At 47.4% G+C, this 12,536-nt stretch overlaps 1 protein-coding gene across 2 annotated transcripts in view; it reads right to left on the bottom strand.

Moving 5' to 3' along the window:
- LOC137333812 (cadherin-5-like) overlaps nt 1-12,536 on the bottom strand; it is a 116,891-nt gene that overhangs the window by 53,002 nt on the left and 51,353 nt on the right. The window contains exon 1 of one of the 2 annotated variants that reach the window (XM_067998168.1): nt 1,919-2,110. The exons of the other annotated variant lie outside the window; for it this stretch is intronic. The gene's annotated coding sequence lies outside the window, so the exon portion shown is untranslated. Of the gene's footprint in view, nt 1-1,918; nt 2,111-12,536 lie in introns of those variants that run through there. 2 annotated transcript variants of the gene reach the window in all.

Below are 12,536 nucleotides of genomic sequence, written 5' to 3'. Positions count from 1 at the left end.
TTTTGTGCTCAACAAGAGATGAGGGAATGGAGCACTTTCCATTTCAGGGAGCCAGGGAAATTATTTCCTCTCTGTAGTGAAATTGTTCTTGTTACTTGACTTAATGATATGATTACACATAGGACACAAAAAGGAACCTCCCTGTCTCAAACATCAGTGTCAAACACTCCCAGGGCAGGTACAGCACGGGTTAGATACAGAGTAAAGCTCCCTCTACACTGTCCCGTCAAACACTCCCAGGGCAGGTACAGGGTTAGATACAGAGTAAAGCTCCCTCTACACTGTCCCAGCAAACACTCCCAGGGCAGGTACAGGACGGGTTAGATACAGAGTAAAGCTCCCTCTACACTGTCCCATCAAACACTCCCAGGGCAGGTACAGCACGGGTTAGATACAGAGTAAAGCTCCCTCTACACTGTCCCATCAAACACTCCCAGGGCAGGTACAGCACGGGTTAGATACAGAGTAAAGCTCCCTCTACACTGTCCCATCAAACACTCCCAGGGCAGGTACAGCACGGGTTAGATACAGAGTAAAGCTCCCTCTACACTGTCCCATCAAACACTCCCAGGGCAGGTACAGCACGGGTTAGATACAGAGTAAAGCTCCCTCTACACTGTCCCATCAAACACTCCCAAGGCAGGTACAGCACGGGTTAGATACAGAGTAAAGCTCCCTCTACACTGTCCCATCAAACACTCCCAGGGCAGGTACAGCACGGGTTAGATACAGAGTAAAGCTCCCTCTACACTGTCCCATCAAACACTCCCAGGGCAGGTACAGCACGGGTTAGATACAGAGTAAAGCTCCCTCTACACTGTCCCATCAAACACTCCCAGGGCAGGTACAGCACGGGTTAGATACAGAGTAAAGCTCCCTCTACACTGTCCCAGCAAACACTCCCAGGGCAGGTACAGGACGGGTTAGATACAGAGTAAAGCTCCCTCTACACTGTCCCGTCAAACACTCCCAGGGCAGGTACAGCACGGGTTAGATACAGAGTAAAGCTCCCTCTACACTGTCCCGTCAAACACTCCCAGGGCAGGTACAGCACGGGTTAGATACAGAGTAAAGCTCCCTCTGCACTGTCCCGTCAAACACTCCCAGGGCAGGTACAGCACGGGTTAGATACAGAGTAAAGCTCCCTCTACACTGTCCCATCAAACACTCCCAGGGCAGGTACAGCACGGGTTAGATACAGAGTAAAGCTCCCTCTACACTGTCCCATCAAACACTCCCAGGGCAGGTACAGCACGGGTTAGATACAGAGTAAAGCTCCCTCTACACTGTCCCATCAAACACTCCCAGGGCAGGTACATCACGGGTTAGATACAGAGTAAAGCTCCCTCTACACTGTCCCATCAAACACTCCCAGGGCAGGTACAGCACGGGTTAGATACAGAGTAAAGCTCCCTCTACACTGTCCCATCAAACACTCCCAGGGCAGGTACAGCACGGGTTAGATACAGAGTAAAGCTCCCTCTACACTGTCCCATCAAACACTCCCAGGGCAGGTACAGCACGGGTTAGATACAGAGTAAAGCTCCCTCTACACTGTCCCATCAAACACTCCCAGGGCAGGTACAGCACGGGTTAGATACAGAGTAAAGCTCCCTCTACACTGTCCCATCAAACACTCCCAGGACAGGTACAGCACGGGTTAGATACAGAGTAAAGCTCCCTCTACACTGTCCCAGCAAACACTCCCAGGGCAGGTACAGCACGGGGTTAGATACAGAGTAAAGCTCCCTCTACACTGTCCCATCAAACACTCCCAGGGCAGGTACCACGTTCGTTAAAAGTAGGATAGAGTTCTTTCTCTGCCCAAACAGGATGCCACAACTCCAGTCTCAGAGAGTTCCCCCTGATTTTTCTATTACAAAATAACCAAGTTGTCCCAACCGAAATATTCACTCACCTCTTTTTAAATCACTTCGTAGCAATCTGGTCCAGTCCTCAGCAGTCCAGTTAACGTCCAAAAATAAGCAATATTCAGAGGCAAAAATATCTCACGGTGGGCACAGCAATTTTTTTTTTGAGTTGACTTGTGTGGTCGCAATGTTCAGTGTGACTTCCCTCCCGGCTTTCCAGAGCTGTTTGTTCCTTTACTCGTGCTTTAGGGACCCAGCCTGTTTGCCATTCACTCATTTCCTGTCATTGTCTAACACGTTTGTGATATCAGAGCTGAGGGCTGAGAGTGTCGGAAACCAGATAAATGGAGCACAATTATCCCAAAGCAGCCTCTTGACTTCCAGAGAATTAAATGTGCCATTTAAATAATTGTATTGCCTGTCACATAATGGGTTGAGGGAGCTGGCTGTAACAGGAACTAATGGTAATGGAGGGAGTACCAAATTCAGTTCAAATAAATGATCAGCTGTGGCCATTTTGCCTATTTCTGTGTTTTCAATTCCTATTTAAAACCTCTTTAAGGGAATTGGAAAAAGGGGTCACTGAGGTGGACAATGTGGAAGCTGAGTTAACGTCAAATGGGGCACAGCCCTTAACCCTAGGCGTTTGTCACCTTGATCTGCGGGTATGTCCCTCATGTCTGCCAGGCCAATAATTCTCCCCCTGATATCATCAGCGTTCCCCGTTCAAACGGAATGATTGGAAATGTAAACAGAGACAGGAATAATTGCTTTGTACGTTTTAAAAAAAAGTTGTTGATGAGGTCCTTTGGTGAAAAGAACAGACGAATAATATTGACATAAGAGTGAGAGAAAGAGGAGGCCGGAAAAGGAGGCTAGGCCCCAACAAGCCTGGGCCTTTTTGATAAATCAACCCCACCTACCCACCTTCTCACCACAGCCCTCAATCCTAGCTCTCTCCACAAACACACGTAATTGTCCCTTGAACCCATTTGGCCATCTAGCATCAAAGACCTTCCCTGATAACTTCGCCCACAACATGGTCACGCTTTGACCTTCCCCTGAGTTTCCTTCTAACTTCTAACTTCCTCGTTTTATTAACGTGTCCCCTGACAGCTCAGTCCTTCACCAGAGTCAGCAATTTGTCCCTATCAAACTTTTTGTAAATGTTTTTTTTTAATTCATTCTCGGGATGTGGGCGTTGCTGGCAAGATCAGCATTTATTGCCCATCCCTAGTTGCCCCTTGAGAAGGTGGTGATGAGCCACCTTCTTGACCCATTGTAGTTCGTGTGGTGAAGGTTCTCCCACAGTGCTGTTAGGAAGGGAGTTCCAGGATTTTGACCCAGCGACGATGAAGGGACGGCCGATATATTTCCAAGTCGGGATGGTGTGTGACTTGGAGGGGAACTTGGAGGTGGTGATGTTCCCATGCACCTGCTGCCCTTGTCCTTCTAGGTGATGGAGATCGTGGGTTTGGGAGGTGCTGTCGAAGAAGCCTTGGCGAGTTGCTGCAGTGCATCCTGTGGATGGTACACACTGCAGACACTGTGCGCCGGTGGTGGAGGGAGTGGGTGTTTAAGGATGGGCTGAAACAACTTAGCTCAATCCTTTTTGAAATTGCAGAGTGGACAATAAAAGGCAGTGAGCTTCAAGCGTGGGTTGGTATCAGTTAGAACCTGCGTTGTATTTTCAAAGCAATGCTGCACTCACAATGGCTCAGTTGAAGGAGTTTGAGGCACTGAACGCAAGAGATTTCGAAAACAGCAGGCCGAAACACATTGCAGAGCAATTAAAGTCCGTGTCCCCTGGGATGACCTGCACAATCAAGAGCTCACGTCTGCTCAGGTCGCCATCAGTTCCTGTAACTGACAGCTGAAGGGGAAGGACGTTGTCGTGAGCTGCCAGTTCGAAAAATGCACAGAAATCACTTAACTCAACTCAAACAAGAACAGCAGAGGAAAGGGGAACTTTGCTGAATCCCCCGCTGTCTCGTTGCAAAGGTTCACACCCTGCGATTTGCTGACCCAGATGGGATTACAAGGTCCCAGCTTCGACCTCGCAGTTTACGTTGAGTCAATTGAGGTGACAGCTGGGCTTGCTTCACCCGTCCCCAAGTGTCCCTGGGCTGGAGAGGGGAAAGTCAGCCAGGGTTCCCACTCCTCTGAGACAGAAAGTACAAGCCCCATTCCAGGGACTTGAGCACATTTTCCAGGCTGACGCTCCCAGTGCCAGTACTGAGGGAGTGCTGCACTGTCGGAGGTGCCGCCTTTCAGGTGAGACGTTAAAACGAGGCCCCGTCTGCCCCTCTCAGGGGGACACAAAAGATCCCACGGCCATTATTTCGAAGAAGAGCAGAGGAGTTCTGGCCAATATTTATTGCTCAACCTACATCGCTAAAACAGATTATCTGGTCATTGTCACATTGCTGATTGTAGGACCTTGCTCTGTGCAAATTTAACACTGAGCCATATAAGGAGATATTAGGACAGGTGACCAAAAGGTTGGTCAAAGAGGAAGGTTTTAAGGAGCGTCTTAAAGGAGGAGAGAGAGGTGGCGAGGCGGAGAGGTTTATGGGAGGAATTCCAGAGCTTAGAGCCCAGGCAGCTGAAGGCACGGCCACCAATGGTGGAGCGAAGGAAATTGGGGATGTACAAGAGGCCAGAATTGGAGGAACCCAGAGATCTCGGAGGGTTGTAGGGCTGGAGGAGGTTACAGAGATAGGGAGGGGTGAGGCCATGGAGGGATTTGAAAACAAGGATGAGAATTTTAAATTCGAGGTATTGCTGGACCGGGAGCCAATGTAGGTCAGCGAGCACAGGGCTACTTAAAAGGGTGCCTGTGGAGAAGGGTCCATTCTTAAAATGTCCCCATGTGGCACATTCCCAATATTGCTCGTGGAGTCTAGTAGGTTTCCAAGTTGGACACTTGACTGTTGGCCATTGCGTACGAAGGAGGGACGAGTGGACATCTTACTTCTGTTCCTCCCACCAGGCTGGTCATGTTTAGTTTTAACATGGATATTGGGGCCAGGTTGGGAGCAAGGCATCAAGTTGCCCGCATAATTAGAAATCACGCATAACTTGGTCACCACAGGAAGAGGTCAGCAGCTTTCTAACTATTGCATTGGACCACTTAAAGGACCTCCGTGGCCTCACCCCTCCCTATCTCTGTAACCTCCTCCAACCCTACAAACCTCCGAGATGTCTGCGCTCCTCCAATTCTGGGTGCTTGCGCATCCCCGATTTTCATCGGTCCACCATTGGCGGCCGTGCCTTCAGCTGCCTCGGCTCCAAGCTTCGGAATTCCCTCCCTAAACCTCTCCGCCTCTCCACCTCTTTCTCCTCCTTTAAAACGCTCCTTAAAACCTACCTCTTTGACCAAGCTTTTGGTCACCTGTCCTAATATCTCCTTAAATGGCTCGGTGTCAAATTTTGTTTGATAATCACTCCTATTAAGCCCCTTGGGACGTTTTACTACGTTAAAGGCCCTATATAAATGAATGTTGTAAAAGGTCCCCAACGCTCCCCCCGAGCGCCCCCACCCCCCCGCCAGATTGTACATTTCACGTTTACCGTCTAAAGTACGCGCAACCATACTGGGTCATGGCCTTCTAAGGAGAACGCTCATCAGTCATCTCTCCTGGTTAAAATTAACTCAACCAATTATGCCATTAAGGATGTAGGACCAGAAGTGGCCAAAAAGTTGAGGAGAGAAACCAAGCTCAGATTGAGTTTACATTGTTGGAAGATGCCAGGTAGGGTGGCCAGCTCTGGTTCGACATAATCCAGGAGGTTTCATCACATGACCACGCGTCTCCAATTGACCCGCCATTGGTCGCCCAACATGTCCATCCTCAGGGCGCACCGCCTTCCCACAGCCAATTGGAGAGTAAACAGTCTCTTTGTCATTCGATTGGACAATCCTTGACTGTCAGTCAAACGGACTTTTTTCCCGTTTTCTAATATTTTTATAATTAGTAAACAAAAGTGTTGAAAGAAAATGACAAAAACTAAAAATGTTACTCCGTGGGTTGCTCACAGCAGTGTCCAGGAGATTCATCTTTAATTCCTGGAGACTCCAGGATAATCCGATAGAGTAGGTAACCCCTAATGCCAGGCCATGATTGGGAAAAGACCCCAAAAGATCCAAGGATTGGCAGGGAGTTTCAATCACTGAGGTAAGGTGAGCGGCATTTGGCCTCTTGCGCATTCCCGATTTTCATGGTCCCACCATTGGCGGCCGTGCCTTCAGCTGTCTAGATCCTAAGCTCTGGAATTCCCTCCCTAAACCTCTCCGCCTCTCCACCTCTCTCTCCTCCTTTAAGACACTCCTTAAAACCTTCCTCTTTGACCAAGCTTTTGGTCACCTGTCCTAATATCTCCTTATGTGGCCCGGTGTCAAATTTTTGTCCGGTAACGGTCCCGTGAAGCGCCTTGGGACGTTTTACTACGTTAAGGGCGCTATATAAATGCAAGTTGTTGTTGTTGGATCGGCAATCAGAGGAAGCAGCTGTGGAAAGCTGTTACCGTCGGCAACCTCCAACAGGAAGCCATTGATAAAGAACTATGAGTAGAGAGAACAAAGAGACTGGGCACAAACACACATGACCTCCTGTGCTGGGGGTGGGTCAATGTTCAGAGGACATTGTTAGGAGTTTGCAGCCTCTGAACCAGCCTCATCATTTTCTGTCCAGTGCACCGATGTTCTTTCGAAGTTTCAAAGCCCAAAGCTTCACATAATAGGCTTGGCAATGAGCTATAGAGGATTAAAGTAACCTGCATCAATTGGGATCAAATCCCCTTGAGAACTGCCTTGTTAACAAGAGCTTCACGTTGACTGAACGCTGAGAGCGATCGTTTGATCATCACACCTTAATATCTGTCCTTGATCTTCAAACACGCATTTGTTATATATAAAGAGCTTTTGTCTTTTCCAATTCCAGTATGTTGCCGTGTATTTGAGTTCTTTGAGGTCATGTGATGAAACCTCCTGGATTATGTCGAACCAGAGCTGGCCACCCTACCTGGCATCTTCCAACAATGTAAACTCAATCTGAGCTTGGTTTCTCTCCTCAACTTTTTGGCCACTTCTGGTCCTACATCCTTAATGGCATAATTGGTTGAGTTAATTTTAACCAGGAGAGATGACTGATGAGCGTTCTCCTTAGAAGGCCATGACCCAGTATGTGCTGTGTGTACTTTAGACGGTAAAGTTCTTTGAGGATATAACGTACAGGGTGGATAAAGGGGAACCAGTGGACGTAGTGTATTTAGACTTCCAGAAGGCATTCGACAAGGTGCCACATAAAAGATTATTGCTCAAGATAAAGAATCACTGGATTGGGGGTAATATTCTGGCACAGGTGGAGGATTGGTTATCTAACAGGAAGCAGAGAGTTGGGATAAATGGTTCATTCTCGTGGTGTTCCACAGGGGTCGGTGCTGGGTCCCCAACTCTTTACAATCTATATTAACGATTTGGAGGTGGGGACCGAGTGTAACATATCAAAGTTTGCAGATGATACAAAGATGGGAGGGAAAGTAGAGAGTGAGGAGGACATAAAAAACCTACAAGGGGATATAGACAGGCTGGGTGGGCGGAGATTTGGCAGATGCAATACAATATTGGAAAATGTGAGGTCATGCACTTTGGCAGGAAAAATCAGAGAGCAAGGTATTATCTTAATGGCAAGAAACTGGAAAGTACTGCAGTACAAAGGGATCTGGGGGTCCTAGTGCAAGAAAATCAAAAAGTTAGTATGTAGGTGCAGCAGGTGATCAAGAAGGCCAACGGAATGTTGGCTTTTATTGCTAGGGGGATAGAATATAAAAACAGGGAGGTATTGCTGCAGTTATATAAGGTATTGGTGAGACCGCACCTGGAATACTGCATACAGTTTTGGTCTCCATACTTAAGAAAAGACATAGAATCATAGAATCATAGAAGTTACAACATGGAAACAGGCCCTTCGGCCCAACATGTCCACGTCGCCCAGTTTATACCACTAAGCTAGTCCCAATTGCCTGCACTTGGCCCATATTGCTCTCGAGGCAGTACAAAGAAGGTTCACTCAGTTAATCCCGGGGATGAGGGGGCGGACATATGAGGAGAGGTTGAGTAGATTGGGACTCTACTCATTGGAGTTCAGAAGAATGAGAGGCGATCTTATTGAAACATATAAGATTGTGAAGGGGCTTGATCGGGTGGATGCAGTAAGGATGTTCCCAAGGATGGGTGAAACTAGAACTCGGGGGCATAATCTTAGAATAAGGGGCTGCTCTTTCAAAACTGAGATGAGGAGAAACTTCTTCACTCAGAGGGTAGTAGGTCTGTGGAATTTGCTGCCCCAGGAAGCTGTGGAAGCGACATCATTGGATAAATTTAAAACAGAAATAGACAGTTTCCTAGAAGTAAAGGGAATTAGGGGTTACGGGGAGCGGGCAGGAAATTGGACATGAATTTAGATTTGAGGTTAGGATCAGATCAGCCATGATCTTATTGAATGGCGGAGCAGGCTCGAGGGGCCGATTGGCCTACTCCTGCTCCTATTTCTTATGTTCTTATGTTCTTATATATGTTAAATTTCATCTGCTGTCTCGATGGAGTTTGCCTGGACTAATTTATAGATACTATGGCAACCATTGCTTGCCTTTTGGGACAAGGTCACCCCGTTATAGGAAGAATTTAAAAGCAGCGGGAAAAGGTGCAGTGTAGATTCACCAGAATGTTACCAAAAATGAAGAGCTTGAGTTATGAAGTCACGACTGGTACTGAGATGATTTAAAGGTGACCTGATAGAAGCCTTCAAGACAGTAATGTGAGGGCACAAATTTAAGATAAGTACAGAGAGAAATGATGGGAAAGTTAAGAAAAAATGGAGAGACTAGAGAAGATGGGATTGTTCTCCTTAGAGCAGAGAAGGTTAAGGAGAGATTTAATAGAGGTGTTCAAAATTATGAGGGGTTTTGATAGAGTTGATGGGGAGAAACTGTTTCCACTGGCAGGAGGGTCGGTAGCCAGAGGACACAGATTTAAGATAATTAGCAAAAGCTCCAGAGGGGGGAGATGAGAATTTTTTTTACGCAGCGAGTTGTTATGATCTGGAATGCGCTGCCTGAAAGGGCGGTGGAAGCAGATTCAATAATAACTTTCAAAAGGGAATTGGGTAAATACTGGGCGAAATGGAAAAATTTGCAGGGCTATGGGGAAAGAGCAGGGGGAGTGGGACTAATTGGATAGCTCTTTCAAAGAGCCGGCGCAGACACGATGGACCGAATGGCCTCGTTCTGTGCTGTAAGATTCTGTGATAATGTATGGAGAGGGTGGAATTATCTGCCAGAAGCCATTGTTGAGGTAGAGTTCGTGGGGTAGATTTTCGTCTGCGTTGCCAAGGTGCAAAGTAATGCCCAGACAGAGCATAGAGTGTGATAAAAAGGGATGCGGAGGAGTGCACGGCCATGTGAAACCCGCCTGATTTTCTTTCTATCACCAGCATCTTAGACATTTTTTTTTATTATTCATTCACGGGATGTGGGCGACATTGGAAAGGTCAGCATTTATTGCCCATCCCTAATTGCCCTTGAGAAGGTGGTGGTGAGCCGCCTTCTTGAACCGCTGCAGTCCGTGTGGTGAAGGTTCTCCCACAGTGCTGTTAGGAAGAGAGTTCCAGGATTTTGACCCAGCGACGATGAAGGAACGGCGATATATTTCCAAGTCGGGATGGTGTGTGACTTGGAGGGGAACGTGCAGGTGGTGTTGTTCCCATGTGCCTGCTGCTCTTGTCCTTCTAGGTGGTAGAGGTCGCGGGTTTGGGAGGTGCTGTCGAAGAAGCCTTGGTGAGTTGCTGCATTGCATCTTGTGGATGGTACACACTGCAGCCACAGTGTGCCAGTGGTGAAGGGAGTGAATGTTTAGGGTGGTGGATGGGTGCCAATCAAGCGGGCTGCTTTGTTCTGGATTGTGGCGAGCTGCTCGAGTGTTGTTGGAGCTGCACTCATCCAGGCAAGTGGAGAGTATTCCATCACACTCCTGACTTGTGCCTTGTAGATCGTGGAAAGGCTTTGGGGAGTCAGGAGGTGAGTCACTTGCCACAGAATACCCAGCCTCTGACCTGCTTTTGTAGCCACGGTATTTATGTGGCTGGTCCAGTTAAGTTTCTGGTCAATGGTGACCCCCAGGATGTTGATGGTGGGGGATTTGGCGATGGTAATGCCTTTGAATGTCAAGGGGAGGTGGTTAGACTCTCTCTTGTTGAAGATGGTCATTGCCTGGCACTTGTGTGGTATGAATGTCACTTGCCACTTATCAGCCCAAGCCTGGATGTTGTCCAGGTCTTGCTGCATGCGGGCTCGGACTGCTTCATTATCTGAGGGGTTGCGAATGAAACTGAACACTGTACAATCATCAGCGAACATCCCCACTTCTGACCTTATGATGGAGGGAAGGTCATTGATGAAGCAGCTGAAGACGGTTGGGCCTAGGACACTGCCCTGAGGAACTCCTGCAGCAATGCCCTGGGGCTGAGGTGATTGGCCTCCAACAACCACTACCATCTTCCTTTGTGCCAGGTATGACTCCAGCCACTGGAGAGTTTTCCCCCTGATTCCCCGACTGAAAGGAGAATAATGGTCAGAATTCCATGATCAGCCCAGATTTGAATATAAGGGCTACTTCTGCAATCCAGAACTCCCAATGGGAAGCTGGAGGCACGAAGAGCGGGAGTTGGAGTATCGGAGCTACTCCTCCGTTCCAACGAGGTCTTCCCGTCAGGAGCTCGAGAGCGCCGAATTAACCAATCCCTCAGATATCTATTAAGGTATAGTTTGGACGTTTAGAAGGACATAAATAACAGACAATAAAAGTATTTTTTAATACCCCTTAATTTATTGTGCCACATTTCTGTTTGAAATATTCCAGCTCCACCTGTGTGTTTTTAAACCTCTTTGAACCTACTGTTTAAATAAAGAATGTGCTGCTCCTTGTTTTGCACTGGGCTCTGTCTCTCTCTCTCTCTCTGTTGTCAGTTTTACCCCGTAACTCGGGGTCAGGCAGCAACTCACACTGCAGGCTTCTTCCTGTCAAAACAAAGCCTGGCAAAATCTCCCCTCACTTTAATTGCTCTTCCATGTGTGGAGTTCACTGTGATCAAGCACATCGCAATGATAAAGAAAGAAAGAACTTGCATTTATATCGCGCCTTTCACGACCTCAGGATGTCCCAAAACGCTTTACAGCCGATTAAGCACTTTTGAAGTGTAGTCACTGTTGTAATGCAGGGAAACAATGTAGCAAATTTGCGCACAGCAAGATCCCACAAACAGCAATGAGATAAATGACCAGGTAATCTGTTTTAATGATGTTGGTCAGGACACCGGGGAGAACTCCCCTGCTCTTCTTCAAATAGTGCCATGGGATCTTTTACGTCCACCTGAGAGGGCAGACTTAACGTCTCATATCACACAATAGAGAATTCCAAAACTCTGTCACCTTGGCTCAGTTGGGCTTTGCTTTAACATTTCATTTGAACAATGGCCCCGCTGAGAGTCAACAAGATAGTGTGGGACTAGAATCACATGTGGAGCAGAGCAGGTTTTTACAAGAAAACAGTGGCTTTATGGGGTCTTTATATTTTTTTTCATTCTGGGGATGTGGGTATTGCTGGAAAGGCCGACATTTAATGCCCATCCCTAGTTGCCCATGAATTTGAGATAGTTGAGTGGCTTGCTTCAGAGGGCAGAGTCAACTATGCTGGTGTGGGGACTGGAGTCACGTATAGGCCCAGACCGGGTAAGGACGGCGGGTTTCCTTCCCTAAACAGCATTAGTGACTCAGTTGGGTTTTTATGACAATCCGACAGCTTCATGGTCACTTTTACTGACACCCAGTTTTTTATTGGCAGATTTTTTTTTTAGACTGAATTCAAATTCTCAAACTGCCATGGTGGGATTTCTCTGGATTATTAGTCCAATAACATAACCACTACACCACCCGTACTCGTATTTCTGGTGCCACCTCACAAATCACCAGATTTATTGCCATGTTGGGATTTAAACACAACCTCCGCATTACTAGTCAAGTGTCATAAGCCGCCACCAGGAGACAATTCAGCTTAATATACTCACTCCACAAAACCATTCTCTCTACAACCCAACAAAGATCTAGAAAATCCGCAGGCAGATTCCTATACCACGGGTTCCAAAAATAACTCAATCCGTGTACAATTCAATAAGAAAACCTGGTCCTTTCATGTTTGTTTTCAAATCCCTTCATGGCCTAAAACCCGACAACCCTCTGATAAATCTGCATCCTTCCAGCTCTGGCCTCTTGTACATGCCCCACCTCCTTCGCTCCACCATTGGCGGCCGTGTCTTCAGCTGCCTCGGCCCTAAGCTCTGGAATTCTCTCCCTAAACCTCTCCATCTCTCCGCCTCTCTCTCCTCATTTAAGACGCTCCTTAAAACCTACCTCTTGGACCAGGCTTTTGGTCACCTGTCCTAATATCTCCTTATGTGGCTCGGTGTCAAATTTTGTTTGATAATCGCTCCTGTGAAGCGCCTTGGGACGTTTTACTACGTTAAAGGCGCTATATAAATGCAAGTTGTTGTTGTTGGAAGTGATGTCAGTGAAACAAATTGCCACAAAGCATCATTTCTCTCCCAACAGGTG

Source organism: Heptranchias perlo, chromosome 16 (genome assembly GCF_035084215.1).
Source record: "Heptranchias perlo isolate sHepPer1 chromosome 16, sHepPer1.hap1, whole genome shotgun sequence".
Lineage (NCBI taxonomy): Eukaryota > Metazoa > Chordata > Chondrichthyes > Hexanchiformes > Hexanchidae > Heptranchias > Heptranchias perlo.
This window is presented reverse-complemented; position numbering and strand designations above follow the sequence as displayed.